Source organism: Anabas testudineus, chromosome 2 (assembly GCF_900324465.2).
Source record: "Anabas testudineus chromosome 2, fAnaTes1.2, whole genome shotgun sequence".
In the NCBI taxonomy this organism is placed as follows: domain Eukaryota; kingdom Metazoa; phylum Chordata; class Actinopteri; order Anabantiformes; family Anabantidae; genus Anabas; species Anabas testudineus.
This window is the reverse complement of record NC_046611.1, coordinates 32,259,675-32,271,190: the sequence shown is the minus strand read 5'-3', so window position 1 is coordinate 32,271,190 and position 11,516 is coordinate 32,259,675.

Sequence of the window (11,516 nt, the reverse complement as noted above, 5' to 3'; positions counted from 1 at the left end):
CCATCGGTGTGTGAATGAGACGCAGTGTAAAGCGCTATATAAGTGCGGAATAGGTTTTGTATCTGTGGAGAAAAAGCTATGGCAGAGTGACTGGAGACATGAGATGGAGATGGTAAAAACATACAAAAAAATAGAAGAATAAGTAGGAGGAATAGCCTACTAAAATGCACCATTTTTAAAAGTGTGGACTAGACCATTGCAGCTATAGGAACAGCAACATATCAAATGAAATCACATTTCTTACAGAGATCCACTCACATAAAATGCCCTACAAAAGTTCATTTGCAAGCACCAAAATATCCCACAGAAGTAGGGAAATGTGTGTCAACCACATGAAGATTAGTGTCATGTTAGTCTTTTGATGTGGAGGAATGAGACTTAAGCAGAGATCTCTTTACTTCCTTAATGGACATTTATTATTTATTAATTTCACATGCAACAGCATGACTAGAAGTCCATCCCCACAGCTACCCTAAATACCCTGCCAAACCATCAAGACATAAACATGCTTGTATATTTGTTTATAATGACAATAAAGTTTCTGATTCTGATTCTCCTAAAACATTATTACAGAAAATGCCCCCAGTCCCCCACCCCCTGCTGCTTCAACATGGAGAAACAGGAGGTATTGCTCTGAATTTCACAGAGGACTCTGTGCAGTAGGTGGTGAAATACACATTTTATGTTGGTTGTTTATGTTGTAGACTGTCATTAAAATAATAGAAGAAGAAGAAGTATAGAAAGAAAACTTGCTGTGTGCCAACTGACATTAACATAAAGAAGAAAAGGACACAGGTGTGTAACACAGGTAAAATAACATATATTGCAACAATGGCAGCAGTGTTTAGGATACCATCAAGCAACACACAGCCAGTCTGAGCTACTTCTCCACTGCTAATCCCTTAATCCACACATAGCAACATAAAATGGAGGATCTTCTCCATCACAGTTATAGATATAGTTTATTTTAAGGTATTTGACATTAGGTCAAATGTGTTATAATGTGCATACATGGAATTGGACGATTTAGCAATAACAAAGGGAGTGTTACTCGCTAAGATAAGATAGCTGCGGGTGACTTCTTGGCTATTGCTTGGTGATTTGAGCAGCGTGTGCAAGGTGTGCATGGTGGATACCTGCTGTTTGTTAGCTCATTGTAGTTGAGTAGTGTCTTGCCGTCCTGTTATCATGTACTTTTTTACATATACATACACATGATAGAAAATAGCAATTTATTGATTAATGTTGTGATTTTCTTTTCACCTTGGTATGAAAAATATGAATATGAGGTTTTCTTATGTAAAGGTATGTAACCATGTCAGTTTTCTTTCTTTATTCTTCTTTTTTTCTTTTTTTTTTTTTTTTTTTTAGAAATTTGCTAAACTTGAAATTTGAATTTTCAAAAAGTTTCAAATTTTCAAAAATGTGAAACTTGAGGTGAAGCCTCCTGTGTCATCAAACTTGAGGTGCCGCCTGGCAGCAGTGTAGAGATATATTGCCAAAAGTATTCGCGCACCCATCCAAATAATCAGAATCAGAGCTTTATGAAATGGATTTCCATGGCCGAGCAGCTGCATCCAAGCCATGCATCACCAAGTGCAATGCAAAGCGTCGGATGCAGTGGTGCAAAGCAGTGGTCCCCAACATTTTTTGCGCCACGGACCGGTTTAATATCAGACAATATTTTCACGGACCGGGCTTTAAGGTGGATAAATACAGTGGCAAGAAAATTCTATTTCAGTAGCAAGCTACAGGGCTTCAAGTTTGTATTATTAATTTTATATAAGATCTACTAGAACATATAAAATAAAGTAACTCACAAGCTATGAGCCTGACGAGTCTTGCTGGCAAGCTGTAAGGCTAGCAAGGCTAGTGAGTTATACTGTATGTCTCAGTAGATTTCCTCCTTCTATTTTCTTTTGATATAGTATCCCCCCCCATTGTTTTGTGCTAACATGTATTATAAAGTGTAACTTACAGTATATCAAGGTTAGGGAGGCTGGAATAATGAACCTCCACGTGTGAAGACTAATGAAGCAGCAATAAATAACAAAGGCCCACTTAAAGAACCTGCGACATCTGGTGGGCAAAGCCAAAAACTTTAAAAGCAAAAGGATAAAGCTGCATTTGTGTTTTTTTTATTTATTAACTGACTTGAGTCATTCATTTGATATGTGTATTATTTCATGATTTATACAGTCATTATTTATTGGGGTAATTTAGTTCAATCATTTTGTTCACTAGATATGGTATTACATTAATCTTCCATACTCTTGACAGTGATGTCACCCAATCTCATTACAAAAACATTACTTGTATTTATTTAAGTTAGTTATGTCAACTGGTTCCACTACCCAGCTGGGTGGAAAACACTGAAAGCCTACGCAATTAATGTACATCTACGCTTTGGCATGACTGTTTTCTTTCTAGGGAGTCTTTCTTTTTTCCTTATCCTAAATGTACAGTATATTTAAGTAGTAATATGCTTTTGCAGTGTGGGTTCACTCTACCATGTACAGAGCACAATTTCTTTTAGTTGAAGTGAAAAATGTTCTATCAATTTCAAATTTTTGTTGTTTTTTTAAAGATAGGCCTGCATGTTGTAGTCAAGAGTGCTCATTTACAATAATCTGGCAAAATAAGATTAAGTTCCAGTCACCATTGAAATAATTGATTTACTCTTTCAGTGGATGTCTTCATGGAAAGCCCAGCTGGGTGCAGTTTCATCCTTCGTCTACTTGGAAATTACACTCAGGCCTTCACGTGTCATTGAATAAAAAAAAAAAAAAAAATACTGCCTGCGCTTTCACATCATGTATGTGAACATCAATACACACACTTGGCGCTTTTTCAATTTTCTCCAGTGTCTTCACCACTTCAGCATCAAACTTCAGAGGCATGTATCTAATGTATCGGCACGTAGTCATCCTGCACAGCCCCAGATCTCTGCAAGGAAAGTGGAAGGAGACTTCCTGCCTGCCACCATCACACCCCCTCATCCTTTGGTGTGTTGATTGCATTTAGTTGGAGCCTCCAGCCTCTTTTCATCTGAGATCCAGCTAGTCTCCAGAGCAGACTATGGGATTCTCATTTAGAGGACCAACAACTACAAGGAAAAAGGCCCTAAACTACAATGAACCGGCATACTCAGAGGTTAGAGGGTGATGCATACTGATGAAAAAGTTGGTAATGACACTTACAGTACGCTCACATTTTGATCATAGAAGGCAACTGTGATGGTAAGCTTTAAAGTTTTTATAAGCTGCATCCACAACAAAAAATTAAATAAAAGCCATAATCCTGTGTTAATGTGGAGTTAAATTATGTATTTGTCTGGTAAAAAACACAGGAATTATTGAACAGACTCCTCACTGGTCAGTTAATGCCTTAAACTCGAGTGTGCACGTCACACTCTGCTGTGTGCTGCAGCAAACTGCAATCTCTAAACTAATCTACAGCATAAAGACTATATATTAGTGTGATATGGTCTACTGCCCAGTATTTGATCATGCTTCAGTACCAATGGTATTTCTCCACTAGGTGGAGATGGTGACCCAGCACTCTGCGGTACTGCGCACAGTCAGTTATTGGAAAGGCAGGGATCTTCAAAATTTTTGTAATGGCTATCTTTCATGTATCTCTGTTTGATCATAGTTCACAGGTTCTGGATTGTGATGAAGCCTCTAGCTCGTGAGGGAGATATTTCATCCTACTTGCTGTTCTTAATATGTAAAAACACAGGAGACCGAAGTGGCTAAAGCTTTGTTACTGGTGAAAGTGAACTTATTGCTACAGGGTCAGTTCCACATACCAATTAGATAATATCTAATATTACACTACATGCTACAAATAAATAATATCAGCACAGTAGTGGCCTACATAATAAACTATGTTTGATTAAAAGGATTACAACAAAAATCTTTGTACATATGCATATCACTTAGATTGTTAATTGTGGAAATTAAGTTTAACTCTATTAGTACACAAGTAATGGAAGAATACATAAATACTGAGCTCAATAGTGGAACATAATTAATTTGTATTTTTGGCTGCTTCATACCTTTCAGAGGTAAATATTGTACTTTTACTTCACTATCTTTAAGTTGGCTATAGTTACCAAATAATTGTGCCACATTTTGGAATCTGATTTGTTATATAGAATATAGTATAATCAATGACTTTATTGATCTCCAGTGTAATATTTACAAGCTACCAGCAGTACATGCAGTAAATCAAATTGTATTTATTAGATTTAAACCAGCATTTGATGAGTTAAAGGTACAGTGAGTTTTTAGAGGGATCTGTAACATTTGGAGAAATGGAATATAATTATAATTATGCTTTCACTAGTGTGATTAGAATCAGTGCAGTTTCTTTAGCTCATTTATCTACATAGGCAGTGAATCCCCTTTCATATAGGCTACCATGTTTCTTCAGTGGCCCAGAAAGGAATTTGGAATGGAATGGAATTTCATGTTTTGTTCACTTTTGAATTAGAAAAAGGATGTAGAGTAACCTCATCACCTATGACATTACTACTTGATGCGGTTGTAGCCGACGACATGGAACCTGAGGGTCACCACTATACTGTCTCTTATGCTCGAAAAGCGAGCGGTGGGTGGTGGTGGGTATTAAAATGATTGTAACCTGCAATCTTACTTACTTAGATGTCACTAGATCTTACACAGTGCACCTAATCAGCTGCTACATTAAAGTGATTTAAAGCTTCAAAAATTACAATCAGTATCCTATTCACTGATGTGAAATCAACCATTCTACAAGATGAGCACTTTGACTTTTGGTACTTTGAGTATTTTTTCAGCTAATACTTTTATTTAACACTTTTACATGTAACAGTATTACAGTATTTACATTGTGGTAATAATTCTTCTACCATTGTAATCAAATATTTATGTCGAATGTCTATCACACTATTACACGAGTTTGCATTAGCAAAATTGAATTAAAGTAGAAAGATCATTGATTGGTCTGTTTTCGGTTCCTTTCTGCTGCTTCCACAGCAGAGTGTGATACTAAAGTGAGAGTGTGATGCTACAAATGGCTACCACATGACGTACCTTCCCAGGCAAAAAAAAAAAAAAAAAACAACCTTTCATTTTAATTTTGAGAAAACGAATAGCTCATTAAAAAGAAATAATGAGAATTCAGTGAAATGACCTTAATCAAAAGGCATTTGCAGGGAAAATGACAGACTCAATACTGCCAGGTAAGTCATTCACCATAATACAATGTCAGATTGATTGAGTTTTTCGCAGGCTGCAAATCATATTGCTGATGAATATCATTAAAGTAACCAGATCCAACACATCTAATCCAGACCCAATCAATTCCATATTAGGTAAAAAAAGTGTTAGAAAAAACGAATTACCGCATATTGTAGAATACTAACATGAAGACTATCACTTTTAATCTAATAATAACACATGGGGTGATGCAAGATAATGCAGACCAATGCAGCTGTAACTGCTAATACTGTTTAATACACTATTTAAAGACTTGTTTTACAAAAGGGATTGTCCTTTTCTTTACTATGCTTCTTTTGTTTGTTTACATTCAAATTTGCCTTTCTTCCCTTACCCTCATCTACTGTATGAGTTTACCATATTCAGACAATTGAGGCTGTGACAACAGCTCAGAAGTCTGCGTCGCAGCACAGACAAAGTAAATGCTTGACCACATTAACTGCAGAACTAGGCTTCTGTTGCCTTGTCAGAGCTACAGGGAAAATATATTACTACTGCTGCAGTACAAATCCCAAGTAATCAGTCAACATATTATGATGTGTCACTGCAACCTCACACATCATTGTTTTCATTAGTTTTTACTCTCGTAATGTCATCTTCATCTTGTTCAGACAGATGGTAAGGCAGACAGTTGCAGTGGCAGTCATTATAAAAGTTTTATTGCAGTCTCCAGACTGTGGGGAGAACCACCAGCATAAGCTCCTCCATCACTGACACCCTCACATCCGACTACAAAATCCATATTTGTCCTGTGGTTTCTCATTGTTTTATATCGTGTGGACCAAAGTTAGTGTGTGGCCTTGGGTTTCTGGCTCATGCATCTTTACCACTCTAAGCTACCGACTGCTGTTTTACAGTTGATACATTTAACCTCAGCTTTTTAACTTTACAGCAGTTTATTGCTCATTGTGTCATTAATACAAAGAGTTCAAGAAGTTACCTAATGTTTTAACAGTATTGTCCCCAGATTTTTTCCCTATTGAAATGATTTGGTTTGACACAGGCACTAATCAGAAACAAATCTGAATTTCTCTCAGCTTCTCATTTTATTGACTTCCCATATTACCCCCCACATCCAATGAATTTCAGCACATTTCTGTTCATGTGTTTGCTAAATAGTTGGGGACTGAAAGATCTAGGAAAAAGCACTGTAACCATGATTTGGAATTTAAAAATAAATAATACACTTTCTATTTTAGTTTAGCAGTGAACTTGTATTGATATCCTTATTCCAAAATAGTCCAAGCATGATCTCCAGACGGGCTCTATAGCCAGTACAACAATTTGAAATGTTGTTAAAAAGAAAGAAATCACTGGTGTACTGAGCAGCATGATTTCTGGTGGATTTCAGGTCTCTTTGCTGGATCATACCTGCGTTTAACAGGTTAGCTGTTAGCTGTTAAAAAGTCCCCAACAGTCCTCTCACAAATGCCGGAGATTAGAAAAATCTCAAGTAAGTAGTGTAGAACTAGGCAATTGTATCAATATTGGTAAATTCATTAAGCCAGAAAACAACTAAAGTTGCAGTCATACATTCCCTACACTGACCTACATTCACTACTTTCCCTAAATGCATCGCTATGACATCTGACAGGTCATTTTACTATCTTATTATCTTATAGAAACACAGTAGAGACCTTTATTACGTGACTATTTCGCAACAAACATTTACATGTGGGGAATAGTCTACATTTGGTCAGTGCTCATTTCAGATCCTGGGAGAGACAGACATTCATTCAGAAACCAGTATGCACAGGGAGAAGATGCAGGTTCTACAGAGAAAGGCTCCAGCTTTACACAATAGCTTGACACATATCATTTAGGACACATCAACATAGTGTGTGTTGTGCGATGCATCAGAGGCATTGGGAGTTGAAAGATTCCATTCCAAGTCATGGTCTTCAAAGATCCAGCCTCTTGTCTTCCAATCTAATAAATCACCCATAACAAGCCCATCCACAAAGTATGCTACCAAGTGCATTTGAAAAATAGAAGTTTTTTTCTATCGTTCTTTACTGAGGCAGGCTTGGCTTTGCCTTCAGGCTACACTTTGTCTTTGCCTCCTGTACCCCCACATCTGACAATCCTCAGGGACTGGTGTGCATGGAAAAGTAAGGGATTGATTGAACTTATAGCATACTGTTATGCTCACAGTCTCTCTGACACACTCATATTCAACAGCTGTGCAAGAACAGCAGGCTAGCTCTATTTAGGATAAAACATAAAAAGGATACAGTTATAATGGCATGCTACAACAGAGTGTTGTATCATTATGGATTCAGGCTGCTCCATTCCCTATTGGTGGCAACTCCAAGCAGAATGGCAGATTGGTTGTGCCAGTATACTCAGGCTATTTCTCAATTCACCTTTCTCATTAGCTGCCCATAGCTGAGCAGAAATTTATGCTTAAAAAGACCAGGGAAGAGTGTCCGTGTCTGGGTCCCATGTCAGCTACAACTCTGCTTAGTGGCTCAGTTTGAAAATTGATGTGAAACAATGGTTCAGCCACGGGTTCCTCTCAGTGCTAGATAACAATCACTTTTAGGACACACACAGATCCTTTAGCCCTGGGCTAGGTCACCTCCATCCTATATACATGAGGCTTTAATCTAACTTCAATGGGAGAACAGCAGCCTTCAGGTCACCTTTACTGTCAGATTCTTTCTGTTGCTTAAATAATGTTGAAGGGAGTTTGGTTTGATGACACATCAAAGAACACAAAGTTTAAATAATTTAAGTATTTCAGTCATATTTAAAACTTGAGGGCATGCATACAAACCTGTGGTGCTGTTTTTGGCTGATGGAAGGTGGAGTACTGCTTTCAGACACAGATTTGAGTCTGTTTTAGAAAATAAATTTAACACAGACTTGCAGTGTGCAACATATAAAAGCAGAAATTACAAAATCACTGTAATGATTTGCATTGATTCACATATAAAAAAAAGATCTGAAATCCCTGACCCTGTGGTTCTCTGCTCTCTTTAAACAGTTCTCAATTTTGCTCAATCCGCAAGCAATACCGCCAATTTTAAAGAACAGCTCGTCTGTTACACTTTGAGCAATGTCCTTTACGTGCCTCTAAGCTTCTCTTTCAATCTGCTTTTGAGAGAGCTATCAAGGGAAAACTGACATAAGCTTTGAATCCACCCAACGAGAAGCTAGCCAACATGTGTTTATTCTAAAGGCTTTAATATCTGCCATTGTTCTGATTTAAAAGTTGTTCACATAGTAGGTTAACATCAGCATTGGCTTCTTCCTGATGTGTCTGTGTGTCTATGAGCTACTTTTGTCTGTGTGTCCATTTATGAAAAGCAATGTTGAACCTTTACATTTTAGTTAAGTGTCCTCGTGTACAAAATCATCCCATCGATCATCTGTGCAAGCAGTTTATTATAACCCATAGCATGTTTTATTGCATGGCATCCTCTTGTTATTTTAGTAATTATATATATATCATATATATATGATGACAGCAAAGTCTGAAGCTGTAGCACTGTGTTTACAATGTTAGGTGAATGGAGTCAACCAGACTAACTAAAGGTTAGTTTACCATTAAATTACTACATTAATATGTTATATTTATTAATATATAATATATAATTGCCCAAAGATTCAATTCAGTTCAACATGATTTGATGTTTCTACACCTATACCATCAATGTGATTTCAGTTCATAAGACCAGCATGCACCCTCCTTTTATCACCGTTTTTTACCAACCCTTGCAGTAAGGGAAATATTTTTAGTTCAGAAATACTCCATGTTCACTAGTTAGAGATTAACTGTCTGCTGGTTGCTGCCAAACAGATATGTACAGTGTGTTATTAGAGCTTTTTCTGCTGAAGACAGCTGCTATCTGTGCCCCAAAGTGAGGCTTTAAGAGCACTGAGAGTGGACCAGAACAGCAAAGCTGTGTGTTTGTGATCTATTCTTAAAAGAAAATAGTTATTATAGTTGCTTTAAGGACATCACATCTTAATGATGAAATGCAATAGAGGTCTGCAGTAGTATGTAGTATGTCCTCTTAACTCAATCTGACTGTTCTGGCAGTGATATGACTGAAGCACACCTATTGCACTCACTGAAAGCCATCAGCATTCCCGGCTGCAGAATTTAATATTCACAGCCATATCCTGACCGGAAGACGAGTGTCAAACACTTTGACAGTGTGTGAAGTACAAGAACCTAGTATGATGAACTCCCTCATCCCGCAGAGATATCATTGTCCTTTCATCCACTAGAAAAAAAGAGCCAGAGTGTGCCTCTGCTGTGAGCTTGCAGCTTGCTGAATAAACCATGGATGAGTCTAAATGTGTGGACATTTTTACTGTCATGGTCAGGGACAGCAGTGTTGAATCAATCCCTCCAGGCATGAAACAGCCTCAGGCTATTATATGGGGAGCTCTTACTGTCAAACCCACAAGAGCAACAGTGCTGACAACAGCACTCAAACAACTTGAATCAGATACCCAGGTTAGTCTTCAAAACTGTTTTTTAAACTGACTAGCTTCAGCTAAATTGTTGGGATGCAGAGGGAGAGATAGGCTAACAATTAACATGCTAATTAGTGCTGTCATGATTGAGCATCACTTTTTATTTACTTTTATTTTATTTGTTGGCATCTTCATAGCACAGCAGGACTCAAACAGCACTCCTGTCATCACCGCCTACGTTTTCTTTAGGTACAGTGAAAAATGCATACTGCAAACAAGCTGTATAGATTTTTCAAAGCTATAACAGTGTCTTAATTGCATGTTGACTTTTTGGGGAAAGCGTGATGAAATCCAAAGCAATCTTAAGAACAGCTTTACTCATGTTCATCTGCCCAACCAAATGTATTTTTGAGGTTTATAATGAGAGCACCAGGGAAACAATTTTAATGCAGCAATGGAGTTCAAATGAAAAACAGCAAAGACCCCAGCATCATATGAAGTCCCATTTACAGAGCTGCAAGAGTTGCAGGAGCAACTCTGCCTTAAAAAAAGTTTTACTGCAAAAGTGTCTGTGCAGGACACACCTTAGAGTGTTTATAAGCATCAGTAACTCCCATTACATGCACATGCAAAACAAAAATATATATAATAAATAAATATATAGTCCATGTTTTGTCCTTTTATATTTAAATTAAGTGAAACTAATGGCTGCCTGGTAGGTAAGAAATCAATCTAGGAACATTAGGTGTACTTTGGAAAATAGTTGACAGATGTGAAGTATATGCAATTTGCAGCTAATGGGCCAAAACAGGCAAAAAGCACTGGTTCAGGCTTAAAACTACAAGCCTGACCCATTATTGGTGGAAATAAGATTTGTTGGCATTTCATTTAAATCTGGTCAGCTTTTATTGACTTGGGATATGGTGCACATTCATAAAGAAAATCATGTAATGAAACTGACTGCAACATGTGTTAGATGGTGAAATTAAGCAACAGATATAAATATTTAATCTTATACACGCATTAAACATACACACTACACATAAAAACACAATGTGGACTGTGTGAAGAGACACTCAGATTTGGAAAATCTGCCTTGTACATTTAAAGAGAACTCCCTATAATCCAATTGAAGGGGCTTTCATCCCCCTCCAGTCTGATCAGAAGTGTCCTCTTGCACAATTTCAAAAAGTGGCGCAGGATCTGTGATTCAGGGGCAGACAAACAGCTGTTGGATATGCATTCCAGATTTTAACAAAGGGATTACAAAAATGAGCTCCTCAAGGGAGCTTAAAGAGAAGCAATATCACGTTTCTGCAGAGACCTGCTCACAAGGAACACAAGAGGCTCTAAACCCACATAAGCTTATTGTGTGAGGCAATTGTGTAAAAAGGACATAATAAAAGAATGGATGTCCCGACAATCTGACCTTAGTTTATGCACTGCCCACATCGTCTTTCCTTTCAGTGTGCTCCAGTATACAAGGATAAATTGGTGCATAGCCTTCTGTATGTGTAACATTAATATACTGTAAGATAACATTAAAGTGCATCATGAGGCAGGGGCGCATCTACAGGACTACAGCACCGCAGTGTTCCCTCATAGCGAGTCAGCCTGTGGTCTCGTGCTAAGGAGAGGAGTGACTGAGCTGCTGCCGCTGCATCTAAAGGTGAAGTCAGAGCTTCTGTGTGACTTTTAACTAACCACACCAGTTTCACTCTCACATTAATGGGAGAAAATTGTAAAATACTTATTTGGTGCAAAGATGACATGCATTCAGCTCAATCTTTTGCAATGAGCCGCCTTCATATTAAAACACAG